The sequence below is a fragment of the Delphinapterus leucas genome, chromosome 13 (genome assembly GCF_059928025.1).
Source record: "Delphinapterus leucas isolate spDelLeu-1000000601 "Yukka" chromosome 13, BTC_Dleu_Yukka2, whole genome shotgun sequence".
Classification (NCBI taxonomy): domain Eukaryota; kingdom Metazoa; phylum Chordata; class Mammalia; order Artiodactyla; family Monodontidae; genus Delphinapterus; species Delphinapterus leucas.
This window is the reverse complement of record NC_143141.1, coordinates 61063245-61087120: the sequence shown is the minus strand read 5'-3', so window position 1 is coordinate 61087120 and position 23876 is coordinate 61063245. Positions and strand designations below refer to the sequence as shown.

Genomic DNA, 23876 nt, shown 5'->3' with positions numbered 1-23876 from the left:
GATGTCTACCTGAATTAGAAAGAAGCGTTTCTCCTTATAGCACTAGTGGGATATTTCATTTATCTGTGTTCAACTAGAGAAATTCTGTGATTATTGTAATCCCAGTTTTAAAAGATAAGCATTTTCAGTATAATGTGGTAACTATACATTTAGCAAAGCAAGTCCAATGAAAGAAATATACAACTACAGTATTTTAGTGCTGGTGGGAAAACTACTTGTTGGATTTAATAAGAGACAGGATGTCTCTCTGCATATGTATGTATTTTAAAGGATCTTCTACCCTAATTTTTCACGAGATGCATAACCACCATAATTTGCTTTCCTGTCTTATTGAGGGATTTACTCACTTATTCATTCAAATATATACGTTGGGTGCCAGGCACTTAGACACTGGGGATAGAGCAAGAAACCAAACAGACAAAGTTCCTATTACCATGGAATTTGCATACTGGAGTCAGGAGAAAGACAATAAGCAAATAAGTAAAATAAGTGGCCAGTCAGAAAGTTATAAATACCTTGGAAAAAAATAAAACAGGTGAGTATGGATAGGAAAGCAAATGTGAGTTCTCTAGGGCTGGTTGTGAGCCACACTTGAGAAGAGGTCTTTCATCTTTCAGAAGCTCCCATACTTCTTCTACTCCTTTATGTGTTACATGAGAGTTTAAGTGACTAGGTTTTGTTTTTTACTTAGATATTGAACAAAGCAAGAGATACTACTGGAATGATTTTAATCAAAGAGAAGCAAGGTTAATTATCAAAGTAGTAGATATTATTTCAAAATCCCAGCCAGGTAGTTCCTTATCCAGCCACAGTGTAGCAGAAAAGGCATGGAATTTGGGATCAAGCTAAACTGGTCTTGAATTTTGATTCGGTCACATCAGCTCTATGTGACCTTAGGAGCATTATTTTAATCACCCTGAGCGTTACTTTCTTTTTTTGTGCTATGGATATAATAGTTGATTCCATGTTTAAAGGGGCTATTATTGTGAATATTAAACATGATAATTAATGACAAGCATCTGGCACTCAGTGGATGCTCTTCATGCTACAGTCGTGATACATCGATCTCCCCTTCCATCTTCTGAAATGGACTAACCAAGACTGAGATATGAAAAGGAATCATTATCAAGGTTAATAACTAGCTCAATTAACTGCAACAGAACTGAAGGTCTCAGAAAAATGGGGTGCCTCCACATACTTCTGGATATAGGACAAAATCAGAGGTGACTGTCTAAAACTATGTCTTTGGAGGAGCTTCAAGATGGCGGAAGAGTAAGACGCGGAGATCACCTTCCTCCCCACAAATACATCAAAAATACATCTACACGTGGAACAACTCATACAGAACACCTACTGAACACTGGCAGAAGACCTCGGACATCCCAAAGGCAAGAAACTCCCCATGTACCTGGGTAGCACAAAAGAAAAAAGAAAAAACAGAGACAAAAGAATAGGGATGGGACCCACACCAGTGGGAGGGAGCTGTGAAGGAGGAAAGGTTTCCACACACTAGGAAGCCCCTTCGCGGGCGGAGACTGCGGGTGTCGAAGGAGGGGAAGCTTCGGAGCCGCGGAGGAGAGCGCAGCAACAGGGGTGCGGAGGGCAAAGCGGAGAGATTCTCGCACAGAGGTTCAGTGCCGACCGGCACTCACCAGCCCGAGAGGCTTGTCTGCTCACCCGCCGGGGCAGGAGGGCCTGGGAGCTGAGGCTTGGGCTTTGGTCGGATCGCAGGGAGAGGACTGGGGTTGGCGGCATGAACACAGCCTGTAGGGTCTAGTGCGCCACGGCTAGCCGGGAGGGAGCCCGGGAAAAAGTCTGGACCTGCCGAAGAGGCAAGAGACTTTTTCTTCCCTCTTTGCTTCCTGATGCATGAAGAGAGGGGATTAAGAGCGCTGCTTAAAGGAGCTCCAGAGACAGGCGCGAGCCATGGCTAAAAGCGCGGACCTCAGAGACGGGCATGAGACGCTAAGGCTGCTGCTGCCGCCACCAAGGAGCCTGTGTGCAAGCACTGGTCACTATCCACACCTCCCCTCCCGGGGGCCTGTGCAGCCCGCCACTGCCAGCGTCCCGTGTCCAGGGACAACTTCCCCGGGAGAACACACGGCGTGCTGTGAAACGTCATGCCGGCCTCTGCCACTGCAGGCTCGCCCCACACTCCATACCCCTCCCTCCCCCCGGCCTGAGTGAGCCAGAGCCCCCGAATCAGCGGCTCCTTTAACCAGGTCCTGTCTGAGCAAAGAAGAGACGCCCTCAGGAGACCAACCTGCAGAGGCAGGGCCAAATCCAAAGCTGAACCCCAGGAGCTGTGCAAACAAAGAAGAGAAAGGGAAATTTCTCCATGCAGCCTCCGGAGCACCAGATTAAATCTCCACGGTCAACGTGATGTAACCTGCATCTGTGGAATACCTGAACAGACAACGAATCATCCCAAATTGAGGAAGTGGACTTTGGGAGCAACGATATATTTTTTTTTCCCCTTTTTGTCTTTTTGTGAGTGTGTATGCGTATGCTTCTGTGTGTGATTTTGTCTGTATAACTTTCCTTTTACCATTTGTCCTAGGGTTCTGCTTTTTTTTTTTTTTTAGTATAGTTTTCAGCACTTGTTATCACTGCTGGATTTGTTTTTTGGTTTGGTTGTTTTCTTCTTCTCTTTATAATTACTTAAAAAGCTTTTTTTAATAATTATTTCTTGTTTTAAGAACTTTAAAATTTTAACTTATTTTATTTCATCTTTTTCTTTCTTTCTATCTCTTTTTCTCCCTTTTATTCTGAGCCGTGTGGATGAAAGGCTCTTTGTGCTCCAGCCAGGCGCCAGGGCTGTGGCTCTGAGGTGGGAGAGCCAAGTTCATGACATTGGTCCACCAGAGACCTCCCAGCACCACGTAATATCAAATGGTGAAAATCTCCCAAGATCTCCATCTCAACACCAAGAACCAGCTCCACTCAATGACCAGCAAGCTACAGTGCTGGACACCTTATGCCAAAAAACGAGCAAGTCAGGAACACAACCCCACCCATTAGCAGAGAGGCTGCCTAAAATCATAATAAGGTCACAGACACCCCAAAACACACCACCAGACATGGACCTGCCCACCAGAAAGACAAGATCCAGCCTCATCCACCAGAACACAGGCACTAGTCCCCTCCATCAAGAAGCCATAACAACACACTGAACCAACCTTAGCCACTGGGGGCAGATACCAAAAACAGCGGGAACTACCAACCTGCAACCTCTTGAAAGGAGACCGCAAACACAGTAAGTTAAGCAAAATGAGAAGACAAAGAAACACACAGCAGATGAAGGAACAAGGTAAAAATCCACCAGACCTAACAAATGAAGAGGAAATAGGTAGTCTACCTGAAAAAGAATTCAGAATAATGATAGTAAAGATGATACAAAATCTTGAAAATAGAACGGAGAAAATGCAAGAAACGTTTAACAAGGACCCAGAAGAACAAAAGAGCAAACAAACAAGGATGAACAACACAATAAATGAAATTAAAAATTCTCTAGAAGGAATCAATAGCAGAATAACTGAGGCAGAAGAACAGATAACTGACCTGGAAGATAAAACAGTGGAAATAACTACGGCAGAGCAGAAAAAAGGATGAAAAACTTGAGGACAGTCTCAGAGACCTCTGGGACAACATTAAAGGCACCAACATTCGAATTATAGGGGTCCCAGAAGAAGGGAAAAAGAAAGGGACTGAGAAAATATTTGAAGAGATTATAGTTGAAAACTTCCCTAATACGGGTAATGAAATAGTTAATCAAGTCCAGGAAGCACAGAGAGTCCCATACAGGATAAATCCAAGGAGAAACACGCCAACACACATATTAATCAAAGTATCAAAAATTAAATATAAAGAAAAAATATTAAAAGCAGCAAGGGAAAAACAATAAATAACATACAAGGGAATCCCAATAAGGTTAACAGCTGATCTTTCAGCAGAAACTCTGCATGCCAGAAGGGACTGCCAGGACAAATTTAAAGTGATGAAAGGGAAAAACCTACACCCAAGATGACTCTACCCAGCAAGGATCTCATTCAGATTTGACGGACAAATTAAAATCTTTACAGACAAGCAAAAGCTAAGAGAATTCAGCACAACCAAAACAGCTTTACAACAAATGCTAAAGGAACTTATCTAGGCAGGAAACACAAGAGAAGGAAAAGACCTACAATAACAAACCCAAAACAATAAAGAAAATGGTAATAGGAACATACATATCAATAATTACCTTAAATGTAAATGGACTAAATGCTCCAACCAAAAGACATACACTGGCTGAATAGATCCAAAAACAAGACGTGTATATATGCTGTCTACAAGAGACCCACTTCAGATCTCTGGACACATACAGACTGAAAGTAAGGGGATGGAAAAAGATATTCCATGCAAATGGAAATCAAAAGAAAGATGGAGTAGCAATTCTCATATCAGAGAAAATAGACTTTAAAACAAAGACTATTACAAGAGACAAAGAAGGACACTACGTAATGATCAAGGGATCAATTTAAGAAGAAGATATAACAATTGTAAATATTTATGCACCCAACATAGGAGCATCTCAATACATAAGGCAACTACTAACAGCCATACAAGGGGAAATCAACAGTAACACAATCATAGTAGGGGACTTTAACACCCCACTTTCACCCATGGACAGATCATCCAAAATGAAAATAAATAAGGAAACACAAGCTTTAAATGATACATTAAACAAGATGGACTTAATTGACATTTAAAGGAAATTCCAACCAAAAACAAGAGAATACACTTTCTTCACAAGTGCGCATGGAACATTCTCCACGATAGATCATATCTTGGGTCACAAGTCAAGCCTTGGTAAATTAAAGAAAATTGAAATCGTATCAAGTATGTTTTCTGACCAAAACACTATGAGACTACATATCAATTACAGGAAAAATATTTGTAAAAAATATAAACACATGGAGGCTAAACAATACACTACTTAATAACCAAGAGATCACTGAAGAAATCAAAGAGGAATTAAAAAACTACCTAGAAACCACTGACAATGAAAACACTACGACCCAAAACCTAGGGGATGCAGCAAAAGCAGTTCTAAGAGGAAAGTTTATAGGAATAAAATCCTACCTTAAGAAACAAGACACATCTCAAATAAACAACCTAACCTTACACCTAAAGCAATTAGAGAAAGAAGAACAAAAAAAAACCAAAGTTAGGAGAAGGAAAGAAATCATAAAGAACAAATCAGAAATAAATGAAAAAGAAATGAAGGAAACAATAGCAAAGATCAATAAAACTGAAAGCTGGTTCTTTGAGAAGATAAACAAAATTAATAAACCATTAGCCAGACTCATCAAGAAAAAAAGGGAGAAGACTCAAATCAATAGAATTAGAAATGAAAAAGGGGAAGTAAAAACTGACACTGCAGATATACAAAGGATCATGAGAGATTACTACAAGCAACTCTATGCCAATAAAATGGACAACCTGGAAGAAATGGACAAATTCTTAGAAATGCACAACCTTCCGAGACTGAACCAGGAAGAAACAGAAAATATGAACAGACCAATCACAAGCACTGAAACTGAAACTGTGATTAAAACTCTTCCAACAAACAAAAGCCCAGGACCAGATGGCTTCACAGGCGAATTCTATCAAACATTTAGAGAAGAGCTAACACCTATCCTTCTCAAACTCTTCCAAAATATAGCAGAGGGAGGAACACTCCCAAACTCATTCTACGAGGCCACCATCACCCTGATACCAAAACCAGACAAAGATGTCACAGAGAAAGAAAACTACAGGCCAATATCACTGATGAACATAGATGCAAAAATCCTCAAAAAATACTAGCAAACAGAATCCAACAACACATTAAAAGGATCATACACCATGATCAAGTAGGGTTTACCCCAGGAATGCAAGGATTCTTCAATATATGCAAATCAGTCAATGTGATACACCATTTTAACAAATTGAAGGAGAAAAACCATACGATCATCTCAATAGATTCAGAGAAAGCTTTTGACAAAATTCAACACACATTCATGATAAAAACCCTCCAGAAAGTAGGCATGGAGGGAACTTACCTCAACATAATAAAGGCCATATATGACAACCCCACAGCCAACATCGTCCTCAATGGTGAAAATCTGAAACCATTTCCACTAAGATCAGGAACAAGACAAGGCTTCCCATTCTCACCACTATTATTCAACATAGTTTTGGAAGATTTAACCACAGCAATCAGAGAAGAAAAAGAAATAAAAGGAATCCAAATCAGAGAGAAGTAAAGCTGTCACTGTTTGCAGACGACATGACAGTAAACATAGAGAATCCTAAAGATGGTACCAGAAATCTACTAGAGCTAATCAATGAATCTGGTAATGTTGCAGGATACAAAATTATTGCACAGAAATCTCTTGCATTCCTATATGCTAATAATGAAAAATCTGAAAGTGAAATTAAGAAAACAGTCGCATTTAGCATTACAACAGAAAGAATAAAATACCTAGGAATAAACCTACCTAAAGAGACAAAAGACCTGTGTTCAGAAAATTATAAGATACTGATGAAAGAATTAAAGATGATACAAATACATGGAGAGATATACCATGTTCTTGGATTAGAAGAATCAACATTGTGAAAATGACTCTACTACCCAAAGCAATCTACAGATTCAATGCAATCCCTATCAAACTACCACCGGCATTTTTCACAGAACTAGAACAAAAAATTGCACAACTTGTATGGAAACACAAGAGACCCTGAAAAGCTAAAGCAATCTTGAGAAAGACAAATGGAGCTGGAGGAATCAGGCTCCCAGACTTCAGCCTATACTACAAAGCTACAGTAATCAAGACAGTATGGTACTGGCACAGAAACAGAAATATAGATCAGTGGAACAGGATAGAAAGCCCAGAGATAAACCCATGCACATATGGTCACCTTATCTTTGATAAAGGAGGCAAGAATATACAATGTAGAAAAGACAGCTTCTTCAAAAAGTGGTGCTGGGAAAACGGGACAGCTACATGTAAAACACTGAAATTAGAACACTCCCTAACACCAAACACAAAAATAAACTCAAAATGGATTAAAGACCTAAATGTAAGGCCAGACACTATCAAACTTTTAGAGGAAAACATAGGCAGAACACTCTATGACATAAATCACAGCAGGATCCTTTTTGACCCACCTCCCAGAGAAATGGAAATAAAAACAAAAATAAACAAATGGGACCTAATGAAACTTCAAAGCTTTTGCACAGCAAAGGAAAGCATAAACAAGAAGAAAAGACAACCCTCAGAATGGGAGAAAATTTTTGCAAATGAAGCAACTGACAAAGTATTAATCCCCCAAATTTACAAGCAGCTCATGCAGCTCAATATCAAAAAAACAAACAACCCAATCCAAAAATGGGCAGAAGACCTAAATAGACATTTCTTCAAAGAAGATATACAGATTGCGAACAAACACATGAATGAATGCTCAACATCATTAATCATTAGGGACATGCAAATCAAAACTACAATGAGGTATCATCTCACACTGGTCAGAATGGCCATCATCAAAACATCTACAAACAATAAATGCTGGAGAGGGTGTGGAGAAAAGGGAACCCTCTTGCACTGTTGGTGTGAATGTAAATTGATACAGCCACTATGCAGAACAGTATGGAGGTTCCTTAAAAAACTCAAAATAGAACTAAACTACCATACGACCCAGCAATCCCACTACTGGGCATATACCCTGAGAAAACCATAATTCAAAAAGAGTCATGTACCAAAATGTTCATTGCAGCTCTATTTACAATAGCCAGGACATGGAAGCAACCTAAGTGTCCATCAACAGATGAATGGATAAAGAAGATATGGCACATATATACAATGGAATATTACTCAGCCATAAAAAGATACGAAATTGCGTTATTTGTAGTGATGTGGATGGCTCTAGAGTCTGTCATACAGAGTGAAGTAAGTCAGAAAGAGAAAAACAAATACCACATGCTAACACATATATATGGAATCTGAAAAACAAAAAAGGTCAGGAAGATTCTAAGGGCAAGACGGGAATAAAGATGCAGACCTACTAGCGAATGGACTTGAGGACACGGGGAGGGGGAAGGGTAAGCTGGGGCAAAGTGAGAGCATGGTAATGTATATATGTCCATATATACTACCAAATGTAAAATAGATAGCTAGTGGGAAGCAGTCGCATAGCACAGGGAGATCAGCTCGGTGCTTTGTGACCACGTAGAGGGGTGGGATAGGGAGGGTGGGAGGGAGACGCAAGAGGGAAGAGATATGGGGATATATGTATATGTATAACTGATTCACTTTGTTATAAAGCAGAAACTAACACACCATTGTAAAGCAATTTTACTCCAATAAAAACGTTAAAAATAAATAAATAAATAAATAAAACTATGTCTTCTATGCATACTTGAAGAGCAAACACAAGTAAGTTTTGGTACTATTGGGGCTAATTCCTCCATAACTTACCTCATACTTTGTAGTCTGTGCAGTGCTGAGAAACTCCAAACTGAGAAGTACATGGGTATTCATAACCCAGATCTGCTGTGGGCTCTAAGAGGATGTCTTCCAACCTGAAAGATGTAAAGAAATATTTCCATTAAGTCTTTTTTTGTTTTTCTGGCCACGCTATGTGGCATGCAGGATCTTAGTTCCCCAACCAAGGATTGAACCCGTGCCCCCTGCAGTGGAAGCTAGGAGTCTTAACCACTGGATCGACAGGAAAGTTTCTCCATTAAGTCTTTATTTCTAAAGTAGAAACATGCCAGAAACAGGAAAATTGAGTTTCAGTGACTATAAAAAGGAGAAGTTTGATTATTTTCTTTTAATGAAAAACTAATATGTTTCTCATTTCTTATCTTTTTAGGAAACTTTTAAAATTAGTTAGTTAAACGCACTCAAGTATTCAAACATTGTAGTGACTCCAGGCCAAAGCTGTGATGAAGAGAATCATGGCTTCAGTTAAATTACTGAACTAAGGAGCATGAAGCCAAGTGCTCACAAGGGTCCTGCCTGCCTTCTCCTTGCATGGGGGAAGGGCAGGAAGTGGTAGTGTATTTGCAAAAGAGAAAATGAAAACGCTTTTGGAAATGCAGAAAACATGCAAGCCCTAATTAGAAAAGGACTGCATGTTGACAGGTAGGATGACTGACGCTCCAGGTTTGCCCAGGACTGAAAGATTTCCTGAGATGTAGGACGTTCCGTGCTAAAATCAGATAGTCTCAGGCAAACTGAGGTGACTGGTCACACTATGATGGATTTCAGTGATCATGTTTGGAGGGTGGGGATGTGACAGTGTGGGAGCAGCAGGGCTGGTAGATACTCAAAAAAATACAGGCCTTGGTTTGAGTATCATTGGGTGGGAATTTATTTTTTCATGGTTTTCTTGAGTATAGCGTTTTGGGTTTTTTATTGAGGTATAATTAACATACCATAAAACTCACTATTTAAAGCACACGACTGAGTGGGTTTTAGTAACTCACAGATTATGCAACCATCACCATTAATTCTGGAACTTTTTCATCACCCCCCCAAATAAACTCTGTGCCCATTATCAGTCACCTCCCATTCCCCACTCCCCTCATCCCCTAGCATTTTAAAAGAAGGTGATTAGAATTTTCTCGTTTAGGAGGAAAGGGTGAGTAATAAGACATATACAGAACCCAGAATATATTGGGGCTTAAGTTACCTTTTAGTGTATCTGATACAGCCACAGAGTGAAAAGGGAAAAATCAACCCAAATCCTTTAAGGAGCAATTTCTTTACCCTCAGATTCCCAAAACCTAACTGCTGGTCAGGAAGTAACCTGATGGGAACACTGATGTTATGTAAAGCTTGAGAAAAGTAAACTTGTGGTTATGTAATCAATTTTATTAGCGCTCCTTCAGAAGATCTCAATATTTTCCAAGCAGATGACTAGGTTAGGCACAGCCTGATTTTATGTGGCCTCTTTTATAATTAATTAATTAAGGAGTATACATTTTATTCACCTTTTTCATCAGAAGTGATTGCTCATCATTTAAAAATAATAAATGGGAATATTTTACTCTAAAGAAAAGTTATCAGGAAATTTTTTAATTAGTTGTCTTTTCCCCCACATCAATGTCTGCTATCTATTTATTCATGGCTTGGAGAAGCAGAAGTTTAAATTTGAATCTGCCTTAACCAAATTTTGCTAAATATTACCAAACCCTTGCCACTGGCCATATTTGCTTGCTGTTCCACAGTGATAGATGGAAAGTTCCTAACCATCTGGACTCTGGTAGTCATACAGAAACATAAACAGTAGAAATGTATCAAGGAACATATTGGACAGTTTAACTGCTTATCATCAACTGTTGGCTTAAAATAAAAGACGCTATGGTCCAGACCTTAACTTGGGAGTTTGTTACCTTGATCACAAGATGGTACTGTCAACCACCACTGGCAGAAACTTCAGTTGTTAATTACAGTCAGTAGGAATAAATTTTCACTGAGCCATTCTTGTGCTAGATCCGGCTTGTGACTCATAACACATATGTGAAAGATATCTGACCCGTGTTGGTTGGAAGAGCTAAGGCATTTAGACTATACATGTGTCGAATATGTGATCTCATCCACATTAGAACCAGGTTCTAAAGAAATGCGCTAACTAGGTACAGGCTAAACTGGCAAGAAACAAAAGATGTGCCTTGGTTTGGGAGAGTTTTCACCCAGGGATTCACAAACCTCTCAATGATTTTGGTCTACTGACAGGCTTTAGAAGATCTGTGAACATCCTAAAGTAGTATATAAAACATTGTACTTTTTTTAAAGAAAGGAGCCATAGACTCTCAAAATGGTCCACTACCCAAAACAGATTAAAAAGTGATTACTCTTGAAGAGTATAATTAACATAGTTGATTCTTTTTTCTACTATATGATCTGACTCCATAAATAAGGCTTTATATTTTGCCTGCTCAGAATTATGTCCCAAGTCTGATTCAGTGACAAGTAAATTTCTGTGTTTATATATTTATATATGAGTGTATACTTCCCTCTTATTGTACACACACTGTATCAGCCAGAATTTGGTCAGAGAAGCAGACAACCTGTGAGTGATCTGGAATAAGGGATTTATTATGGGGATTAGATTTTTATGCAATTGTGGAAACAGGGGGAGAAGTCTAAGTAAAGCTATTGCTTTTGTGTCTGGTTCTGAGCCTGAAGTTGCCAAGCTGGCAGATGTGAAGAAAAGCATAACAGAGCTATAATCAACTAGAATCCACATCTCTCTCAAGTTGCCTTCACCCTTGACAATGCAGGTTACTTGCAGGTGAAGCTGGGATCCCTCACCACATAACTGTTCAAAAATTACATAGAAGTTGAAGAAGGAAATTAATCAGGAGATCCGGCACTTTGGACGACATGCAGAAGATGTTGTGGGAGCTGGAGGACCTGGAAGCACCGATGTGGCTCCAAACCAAAGAAGTGAGCCAATGGATCAGCAACAAACATACAACCTATGGCAGCTCCTGGCACCCTACACTGATGTTTAGAATGTAGGACTAACTGCTGTTTCACGTCTACCCTCCAAACACATGAATTTTGTGTGTGTGTGGACAATCCTAATCCAATGAGAATGAAAGTCTAGAAAAGTTCATTCCAACTTGGTTTTGTTGACCCAACCCAACACCAACAGATACACAGTACTTGACTGAATACAAACATGAGGAAAAATGCTTTTACTTGTCAATGCCATAAAATGAAGGTGATAGTCTATTCCTAATCTATTCTGTTCAGTTATTGTAACCCATGAGTTGCTCACATTGGTGGATGTATTTATTTGAACTTTTAAAAACTGTAACCAATGTTCCATGAAGCAAAGACCACTGTGGAACCCTCCAATCACAGCATACAAATATGGAAGAATGAGACAGAAGTAGTATCTAAGATTAATAAGTGATTAATATCTATGATAAACAAAGCTATCCAGGATATCAACAAAGGAGAATATTAAACATACTAGAAAAATGGATAGAGAATGTTACATGGCAATCCACAGAAAGAAAAAGCATAATGGTTAATATCTGAGTTTGAAGGAATACTCAAATACATTGATAATCAGGGAAATGTAAATTTGAACAGTAAGATACAGGACTTCCCTGGTGGCACAGTGCAGGGGACACAGGTTCAAGCCCTGTTCTGGGAAGATCCCACATGACACGGAGCAACTAAGCCCGTGCGCCGCAGCTACTGAGCCTGCGCTCTAGAGCCCGCGAGCCACAACTACTGAGCCCGTGTGCCACAACTACTGAGCCCGCGTGTCTAGAGCCTGTGCTCCGCAACAAGAGAAGCCACTGCAATGAGAAGCACACGCACTGCAACAAAGAGTAGTCCCCACTCGCTGCAACTAGAGAAAGCCCGCAGGCAGCAACAAAGACCCAACACAGCCAAAAATAAAATAAATTAATTAATTATTTTAAAAAAGTAAGATACTACCTTTACCTCAGGGATTAGTGAATACTGGGATGCCATATGTTGGTGAGGACATCAAGCAGGAGCACTCATGCACTACTGGTAGGGGGTAGACAGGGACAGACATACTGCAAAGCTCCCTAGTGCTTACCTGAGTCAAGATGGATGACCCAGCAATGTTATTCCAGGGTTTAATGTCAAAAAAGAAATGCTCAGAAAAATCCATGATCACTAGATTATCAAGGGTATTCACTGTTGTGTTTACTCAGATAGATAGTTGAAGGCAATATATGAGCCCATATCTAGGTAAATAAATAAGAAAAATATAGTGGACATATACTGTAGGATGCTATCCAGCAGTTAGAAGCAAACAAGTAAATGTATTCTCTGTAACATGGATAGGTATTAAAAAGCCAGTGTTAAATGAAAAAAAAAGTAAAAATATAATATTTACACATAAATTATAATCTTATAGGTAAAAACACAGTAAAATGTAATGATAATTTTAAAAAGGACCATAAAAGTCAAAAGTGCAAATCAAACACATCAGAGTCACAGGTTGTAGGGGGAGGAAAATGGGAGTGAGGAATGAAAATAACGGTGAATCAACCAATAAATAAGGGATGGGCTTTGCACAGAAAGGTAATAACAGTGTGCTGTGAAATAACTTAACTCTCTGTCCTTATAGATTGGAAATAAACATACATTCATAGCAAACAAAATTTGGCATAAATGTTTTTTAGAGTATCTAGGCATATAGAGAACTTTATCTGCTACAACTATTTCTCCAAGCTCCGGTAAGTCTTTTACCACACCACACAACTCATGAAATTTTCTGGTTTCATGGTTACTCAGCCTCAAAGACAAACTGAATTTTCAGATAACAGGGAGATTCTGGTTAGATTCCAAAACAGGCATGTTGGAAAATAAAGTGTATATTTTCAATTTTAAAAAGAAAAGAAAAAAAAAAAAGAAAAGACAAGTTAGTTAAATTAGAATTGGTGTAGAAAAATACTAATGGTTTATAATTTTAATTTTAACATCTTGTGGTATGTAATTTTAAAATCATGGCATAAAACTTTAGGTAAGAAACCCCTAGCAAAGAGAAAATAGGGTAGACAGCAAAGGTGAGAAGAATGGGAACACCCTTGACATCATTCCTTGGAAAACTGATAGAGTTCTTCTGTTGAGTAGACCGAATACAATGACATTTTTCATTTCCTACAGGACAACCCCATTCTGAGGTATCTGAGCTCCTTCACAGGGTAGAGTTACCACAGGATCTTGTACCTTATGACACAGCTGGCCCTCTATAGCTCTTTATTGCACTGAAAATATTTTAATGGGAAAGGGGGATAATTGGGTACAATTTTAGATGATACATTTATGACATTTATTGTTTGAATGACATTGTGTTAAGACAGACCTTATTCATATACTAACTTATCAAATGTTAAATGAACATTTACAAAATGTCACATATCCAACTAGACCCCAGATTTTATTAAAAAATTGACATGGTGCCTGTGGTCACTAGAACAATGGCCTCCTCTCCCCACCCCCTCACCCCCACCTCCCATTCCCCTGCCAAAGATGTCCACATCCTACAACATGAACTCTATAAATGTTACCTTACCTGGCAAAGGGACTTTGTGCATGTGATTAAATTAAGGATTTTTAAAGTGGGAGACAGTCCTGGGTTATCCTGGTGGTTCCAATGTAATTGCAGGAACTTACAAAGGGAGAGGGAGGCAGGATATTCGGGGTAAGAGAAAGAGATGTGACAACAAAAGCAGGGTCAGGGTGAGAGAGATTTGAAGATGCTACTGACTGTGAAGATTGAGGAAGAGACCATGAGAAAGGGCTTTAGGCAGCCTATAATAGAACTTGGAAAATGCAAGGTCTCTGAAAGGAATGCCACAGAGCCAGTACCTTGATTTTTAGCCCAGTGGGACCCATTTCTGAATTCTCACCTCCACATCTCTAAGATAGTAAATGTCTTTTTGTTTTAAGCTACTAAATCTGTGGTAATTTGTTAGAGCAGCAACAGGAAATTAATACAGTTCCTCATTTGAGAAATTCTGATGTATTGAGAGATTAGCAAGTAAACATTCAGAATACCCAGTATTAAATCAATTGATAGTCATGCACCAGATACTATAAAACTATTTAAACCTTAGGGGACATTTTTAGAAAGCTCCTCTAAGAAGACACATAGGCTGAAATCTGAAGGAGAGTTAGAATTGGCTGGTTAGAAAAAAAAGCAGGGAAGGAGGGAGGGAAGGGATCAGGAGTAGAGCATTTAAGTCAGCAGCCCAACCGAAATATGACACTTCCACGACAGCAAAAATCTCAGGAAATTTGGGCCCTGAACAATTCTATCTTCCATCATAACTCTTCCTCCACTCTTTGAGGAATGGAGTATTTTTTTTCCCCTGGATGTTAGCAGTGCTCATAAATCTGCCCATTCTGGAAAAGGAACAGTGACAAATAGACAAGCACAATCAAATTATTAAGGAAGAGGCATTCCTTCACTGAAGCTGACAAAGTATCATATATGTTATTATAAAGTCTCAAATAATGGATACCATAAATATGTAAAAGATTTTGCTGAACTGCAATTTTAAATATATTTTTGAAATACATTGTTAATTTTTAGTATGGTTAATCTAAAAACCATGTAATCCACCTTCTGTCATAACACCATCACTTTTGAGTGAATCTATGCAGAGATATGAGTGAACAATTCCCTGCTGCCCTCATGCCATATTGGGAACCAAGGCAGCCCCATCGTGTAGATTCCCAAAGGGAAAAGCTCTGTAAATTAAAACTATATTGTATGGGCTTTCTTCCAAAACAATGGTGAAATTAAGTTAAAGAGCCTATTTTGATAGGATTTAAAAGTAAAATCACATTGTATTTTGTAGCAGTCAAATACATAATTTAAAAAGCTCATTTAAAGGGCTTCTTACTATTCAACACAGTACAGATAGTGTCTTGAGGACGATTAAGGAGCTTTACCACTACATCTCTGGAACTATCACAACATTTCCCACTACTTCAGAATTCAGTGGAGAATTTTTCTCTGGTGACATCCTAATATAGCTTATGTATTTCTTCAGGGTTTAAAGCCCCCCACTACCCCACCAGGGTAATTGGAATCACAGGTAATTGTACCATATGTTAAGTGAATATATTATTCGAAGATCAATGACAAGTGTTATTGAAATCAAAATATCCTGTTTCTAGCATATTCTATAATATACTAAGTGGTACCAGACTATAGTGATCCATAATGATCAAGAGATTTGTAATTATCTTAGTTATCTCAAACATAGGTTTGAAAGTATTAAAATAATATACTGAATAATATCTTTGCATGGTAACATAAGCTCACCCAACAATAAGCTTAATCAGGAAAACTTCACTTCTTTATATTATTTGTGTATTTATTCTACTCTTCCAGCCTAAATAAACATTATTTTCTTTTTAAGAATTCCAGCACTCCCAGCATCATTCTACGAGGCCACCATCACCCGGATACCAAAACCAGACAAAGATATCACAAAAAGAGAAAATTACAGGCCAATAACACAGATGAATATAAACACAAAAATCCACAAAAAAATATTAGCAAACAGAATCCAATAACACATTAAAAGGATCATACACCATGATCCAGTGGGATTTATCCCAGGGATGCAAGGATTCTTCAATATATGCAAATCAATCAATGTGATACACCACGTCAACAAACTGAACGATAAAAACCATATGATCATCTCAATACATGCAGAAAAAGCTTCTGACAAAATTCAACACCCATTTATGATAAAAACTCTCCAGAAAGTAGGCATAGACGGAATCTACCTCAACACAATAAAGGCCATATATGACAAACCCACAGCAAACATTCTCAACAGCAAAAAACTGAAAGCATTTCCTCTAAGGTCAGGAACAAGACAAGGATGTCCTCTCTTACCACTTTTATTCACATAGTTTTGGAAGTTCTAGCCATGGCAATCAGAGAAGAAAAAGAAATAAAAGGAGTCCAAATTGGAAAGGAAGAAAGTAAAACTGTCACTGTTTGCAGATGAGATGATACTATACATAGAAAATCCTAAAGATGCCACCAGAAAACTACTAGAGCTAATCAATGAATTTGATAAAGTTGCAGGATACAAAATTAATACAAAGAACTATCTTTCATTCCTATACACTAACAGCAAAAGATCAGAAAGAGATATTAAAGAAACTATCCCATTTACCATTGCACCAAAAGAATAAAATACCTAGGAATAAACCTACCTCAGGAGACAAAAGACCTTTACTCAGAAAACTATAAGATACTGATGAAAGAAATTAAAGATGACACAAACAGATGGAGAGATATACCATGCTCTTGGATTAGAAGAATCAACATTGTGAAAATGACAATAATACCCAAAGCAATCTACAGATTCAATGCAATCCCTATCACATAACCAAAGGCACTTTTCACAGAATTAGAACAAAAAATTCTACAATCTGTATGGAAACTCAAAAGACTCTGAATAGCCAAAGCAATCTTGAGAAAGAAAAATGGAGCTGGAGGAATCAGGCTCCCAGATTTCAGACTATACTACAAAGCTACAGTAGTCAAGGCAGTATGGTACTGGCACAAAAACAGAACTACAGATCAATGGAACAGGACAGAAAGCCCACAGATAAACCCACGCACAAATGGTCACCTTATCTTTGATAAAGGAGGCAAGAGTATAAAATGGAGAAAAGACAGTCTCTTCAATAAGTGGTGCTGGGCAAACTGGACAGCTACATGTAAAACACTGAAATTAGAACACTCCCTAACACCATACACAAAAATAAACTCAAAATGGATTAAAGACCTAAATGTAAGGCCAGACACTATCAAACTCTTAGAGGAAAACATAGGCAGAACACTCTATGACATAAATCACAGCAAGATCCTTTTTGACCCACCTCCTAGAGAAATGGAAATAAAAATAAATAAACAAATGGGACCTAATGAAACTTAAAAGCTTTTGCACAGCAAAGGAAAACATAAACAAGATGAAAAGACAACCCTCAGAATGGGAGAAAATATTTGCAAATGAAGCAACTGACAAAGGATTAATCTCCAAAATTTGCAAGTAGCTCAATATCAAAAAAACAAACAACCCAATCCAAAAATGGGCAGAAGACCTAAATAGACATTTCTCCAAAGAAGATACAGACTGCCAACAAACACATGAAAGAATGCTCAACATCGCTAATCATTAGAGAAATGCAAATCAAAACTACAATGAGGTATCACCCCACGCAGTCAGAATGGCCATCATCAAAAAATCTACAAACAATAAATGCTGGGGAGGGTGTGGAGAAAAAGGAACCCTCTTACACTGTTGGTGGGAATGTGAATTGGTACAGCCACTATGGATAACAGTATGGAGGTCGCTTAAAAAACTAAAAATAGAACTACCATACAACCCAGCAATCCCACTACTGGGCATATACTCTGAGAAAACCATAATTCAAAAAGAGTCATGTACCAAAATGTTCATTGCAGCTCTATTTACAATAGCCAGGACATGGAAGCAACCTAAGTGCCCATCAACAGAAGAATGGATAAAGAAGATGTGATACCTATATACAATAGAATATTACTCAGCCATAAAAAAAAAAAGAAATTGAGTTATTTGTAGTGAGGTGGATGGACCTACAGTCTGTCATACAGAGTGAAGTAAATCAGAAAGAGAAAAACAAATATCATATAATATCACTTATATGTGGAATCTAGAAAAACGATACAGATGAATTTATTTGCAAAGCAGAAACAGACACACAGACATAGAGAATGGAGATATGGATACTGGGGGAGGATGGAAGAGGGGTGGGATGAATTGGGAGAATGGGATTGACATATATCCACTACTATATTTAGAATAGATAACTAATGAGAATCCACTGTGTAGCACAGGGATCTCTACTCAATGCTCTGTGGTGAACTAAATGGGAAGGAAATCCAAAAAGAGGGGATATACATAGTTGTATAGTTGATTCACTTTGCTGTACAGCAGAAAGTAACAACACTGTAAAACAACTATACTCCAATAAAAATTAATTAAAAAAAAATCCAGTACTTCTGGTATATTTCCCAACTATTTATAAAAGGCACAACCACAATCAGCTTGTAAGAATATCACTTAGTTGTATTACATAGACGGTTTGGTAATTAATCATTCATTAAATAAAATATGGTCTTTTAAAGATTCCCAAAGGCCTAATATGAAGCAAACTTTTTTTAAGTTGAAAAAAAGTAATTTTCCCTTTATTTTAGAGTGTTCCAGGAAAGCTTTTTCAGTTGAAAACTGAACTGTGTAATAACACAATATCAAAAAGAACATTGCCACAGTGGGCTATTGATTTCTATTAAAAGACTTCTTAAGATGTCTTCTCAGAGGACCTTGTCTTCTACAACTGTATAATTTCAGCCCCCAATATGTCCTTTCAGTAGGGACAATAATGACCATTGTGGTTTTATTGATACTCTGGTAATTATTCTTCCCTTGAAGATTTTTTATTCACCTGAGTCTTAAGAGACCTAATGGTTTGGACAGCAGTTTGGAGGACCAGGAGTTCTGTTGCTGTTGCTACCATTTTGGGTTTTTTAAAAAGAGTTTTGCATTGATTAGAATTAGTTGCATTAGTTAGAATTTCCAATCTTTATGTAGAGGAATATCTTTATGATGCTGTACTTGGATTTGTCTTTAATTTTCAAAGTCAACAGATAAAGTCTCTCTCTGCTGGCCTGAAAATTGAGTACCATATATAACATCAGACATAGGGATATCTTTTTTTTTTTGCGGTACGCGGGCCTCTCACTGCTGTGGCCTCTCCCATTGCGGAGCACAGCCTCCGGACACGCAGGCTCAGCAGCCATGGCTCACGGGCCCAGCCGCTCCGCGGCATGCGGGATCTTCCCAGACCGGGGCACGAACCCGCGTCCCCTGCATCGGCAGGCGGACTCTCAACCACTGCGCCATCAGGGAAGCCCTAGAGATATCCTTTGTGTGTGGCTAGCTGGCATCACTTACTAACAATAAAGAGTATAATATTACATTACAGATGAATCTAGTAAAGTCATTTTACTTTACAGGTTAACATATTCATATAAATGAGAAAAATATAAGGAGAAATATTTTATGTAAATCTTGAAAGTAAACTTTTTCAGAACAACTAAACCATTTGGTCGTACCCTCTGCTCCACAATGATGACTCTCGAAGACATCTGATGCTTTATAAATAATAAATATTAAAGTTATCAAATAACATCCAGGACTTTCTGAAACTGAATAAATTTCCTACTGTCACACGCAATCAAAGTTCCTTGAACTCTCATGTTTTCGTGCATTCATTGCATTCCACTGTGTTAATAATTATTTTTATAGCAATTTTATAGCTATGTTGTATTTGGCTTAGAAGTGTCCAGAATTTTACAGGAATAAGAAATATTTCAAAATTAAAAGGTCAGCTTCTATAACTCTAAAAGGTTTTAAATCTTAACATATAGGATCTCTTCTAATGTCAAAATGTTACTTACAACATTCCACATTGACACAGGATATTCCTTCATAGATTCCCTTCATGAATTGACTAACGTAATTGTCACTTAAATGACCACCATTCTTCAGGTAGTTTTCTCATAATTGATTTTCCCTCAATATCAATGTTAACATTAATGTCTTCCTTTTAGAATTTCCCAGTTTGACGCTTAAAAAGTAGGCATGAATTCAATGGAGAGAAAGAAGTGGCAGCATATCTCTACCATGACACTAGTTCTCAAATGCAGTGTTGCAGCATCATGGTTTTGGCATAAACTGTAAGGAATTTTATTAGCAATAACGTACTGAAAAGATGTCGGTCCTTCTGGTTGACACAGTTTCTTCATTTACAGCGGCTTTCTACCCTGTGACTTTTAAAGAAATCTTGAGAATTGCTCAGGACCTCTACCATCATGTGGAATATCAGTATACAGAGTCACCTAGGAATAGGTTTTGGAATCAGCTCAAAAGGTGAAAATCATGGTCAGAATGAGTCTTCACAATCATTTAAGCAAGCATCTTGTGGGAGATACATATTTCTAATTAACTCTGACAAGCCTTGTTTTCTCCTGCACTGGATCACAGAGGTTTTTTCTTCAAATGAACGGTAGATGAGGTGGTTGGCTTGCATTTAGAATCTGTCTGATATTTAAAAAATCTATGTATTTTGAAGAACTAGAGCCACTCTTCAGCCTGACAAGATGTTGATACTTCCAGAGGCAAGACTGAGACTAACAGGAGGAAAGCTAGATTTCCCACCCCACAGTCACCCCCAGGGCACACTCTGTTTAAGCATAACTGCTGGCTGAATCTACTAGGGTATTTAACTTATTACTCTTCCCTTTGTGTTTCTGTCCCTTGAGTTAATTCCACTTAAGTAAATGCCTTGTGATGCAACTGCATTTCTGATTGTCAATATATATCATTTTATGCCCCATATTCAAGACACAAGAGGCAACTCCTCCTTTGCTTTTACCAAGATCTCCTTTGAAAACAACATGTATAAGGCATTTGCCTGAGGACTGAGTGTACCCTTCAGAGATCCTCAGAAGGTGAACACTGTCAAGGCAGATCACTGTATACACCTTGAACTATGGTGGCACCAGGTATTTTAAGTCAGTGAGGATAAGTTCAATTTGCATTTACAAGTAACACATTTCACTTTTCATGGCACAGAGTAAAGCTTTTTGTGAAAATTATGTCTTTTCTCTCTCTATCTCTAATCATCTCTTCAGTTAGAAGAGAAAGGAAAAGTATATAATTAGGTTTAGGAAGCATTCCCCAGATACAGCTGTCACAGAAATGTTACAGCTACTTTGCAATATTTGTAATACTCATTGCTCAAAATTGCAACAAACTTCTTTTTCCTACTTTATTTTTTTTAACATTTTCACTTTCCAAAGTTCTCAAGACCAAGGCCATTGGCCCTGCCTCTACATTATAATGTGAATGCACTATCCATTGCCTTTGCCAGTCAAGGGGTACCTTTCTTTCCAAACAACATCCTGCACTTGATTGTCTGTATTTACTTCCAGAGATAAAGAATATTGTCTAAATTGATGTCCATAATGACTAAAAAGTTAAATGAAGTAAAAACTCTACAAATAACAAATGCTGGAGAGGATGTGGAAAAAGGGAATCCTCCTACACTGTTGGTGGGAACGTAAGCTGACACAGCCACTATGGAAAACAATATGGAGGTTCCTCAGAAATCTAAAAATAGAATTACCATATAATCCAGCAATCCCACTCCTGGGCATATATCTGGACAAAATTCTAATTAAAAAAGATACATGCACCCCTATGTTCATAGCAGCACTATTCACAATAGCCAAGACATGGAAACAACCTAAATGTCCATTAACAGATGAATGGATAAAGAAGATGTGGTACGTATATACAATGGAATACTACTCAGCCAAAAAAAGAACGAAATAATGCCATTTGCAGAGACGTGAATGCAACTAGAGATTATTATACTAAGTGAAGTAAGTCAGAAAGAGAAAGACAAATACCATATGATATTACTTATATGTGGAATCTAAAATACGGCACAAATGAACCTATTGACGAAACAGACTCAAGGACATAGAGAACAGACTTGTGGTTGCCAAGGGGAGAGGGTTGGGGAAGGGATGGAGTGGGAAGTTGGGGTTAGCAGATGTAAGCTATTATATATAGAATGGATAAACAACAAGGTCCTACTGTATAGCACAGAGAAATATATTCAATATCCTATGATAAACCATAAAAAAAGAATGTATATATAATGTATAACTGAATCACTTTGCTGTACAGCAGAAATTAACACAACATTGTAAATCAACTATACTTCAATTAAAAAAAAAGTGAAGTTAAGAATGAATGTCTTTCTTTCTTTATGAGACATAGTAAGAGTATCAGCAAGAATGAAGAACTTAGGTGCCCAGCAGCCCAAAAGGGACTGTGGAAGATGGAATAGATATTAAGAGAATAAGACACAAAGTAAGGTAGAGATAATATAGCCAAGTACTTCTTTCATAAAGTGAAATGATAACTTCTACACAGAAATCCTTTGTCTTCCCTGAACATTGCATTTCAGGAATGCTTCATTAAAAAGTTGTTTTTACCAGAAATTGGCACACTGGGAACTGATTATTATAGTGGAACATATTTGTCTTTGGTAAAAGTAATGCCCTTACAAAAGTAATGGGGTAATTTGAATTGATAGGGAAGTATTTTTCTTTTCAATCAAAATTAACTTTTTTTTAATACAGAGGTTAAAGTCTGTAATTTCCTTATAGACTTCCTGTATTTTGAAACATATGAGCTGAAAATGTAAAGCTGTTGGTAACTAAGGGTAAAGAACAAGTAAATGTAATCAAAGGCTATCTAGGACTGTTTTAATAAATTAGAACTAATATTTTTTACAGAAAATATTGTGCCTTCTGAAAGTGCACACATCATACCTCATATCATGTTGAAAGATCATCGACTCTGTGAGAACAGTACATTTACAGCCACAAAGATTAAATTCTGTCCTTTACAAACTTTAGTTCTGATTTCAATGTTCTCTATACTTATTTCCATATATAACAAAGATGATTACATGTCAGTGATAACTAAGAAAGACAAAAGCTGAGTTTAAGTTTCAGAAATAAGAGCTGTACTTGCTACTGCTTGGAAATATTAAAACGTAAACCTCTATTCTTAGTGTTGTGAAAACCACAATTCATATTACTGCAGATTAACATCTCAAATCTATTTCTGTTTCAGATATATATATATATATATATATATATATATACACATATATGCACACACACACACACACACACACACATATATATATATATATATCAAAAGACTACCGTGGAGCTTAAACTTTTGTCCCTCTACAGTCTTCAGAATTGAAATCATATAGGAGTTAGTGAAAGCATATTTCTGAATCAATTCACCAGCACCATTTCTTTATAGCAGTAATGCTATAAGCATTTACAATGCTGACCGAATTCTCAGAAAATCTCCAAATCAGATTAAGTTGGGACATGCTATCACTGAAGAGTAAACAAAATTCTTAAGCCCTAAAGTTAGAGAATCTTTTCTTTGGAGATCTAATAATTTAGAAACCTTTCAACCTAGAGTTTTGCAGACTGTGGACTTGTTTCCTGCCTGTTTAAAAAAAAGTTTTTGTTCAAAAACATTTGACTTTTCAGTGTCATTTCTGACAACCCATATTTTGTTTTTGTTTCGGGTTTCGGGTCTGTTTTTGTTTCTCCTGTGACTGGTTTCCATATCCCTATACTCTTGACTATTGTCACATATTTCT

At 37.7% G+C, this 23876-nt stretch overlaps 1 long non-coding RNA gene across 1 annotated transcript in view; it reads right to left on the bottom strand.

The window, feature by feature from the left end:
* LOC111174752 (uncharacterized) overlaps nt 1-23876 on the bottom strand; it is a 419708-nt gene that overhangs the window by 68765 nt on the left and 327067 nt on the right. Inside the window, exon 3 of the long non-coding RNA XR_002644547.2 lies at nt 8502-8605. This is a non-coding gene — a long non-coding RNA (uncharacterized LOC111174752). The remainder of the gene's footprint in view (nt 1-8501; nt 8606-23876) is intronic.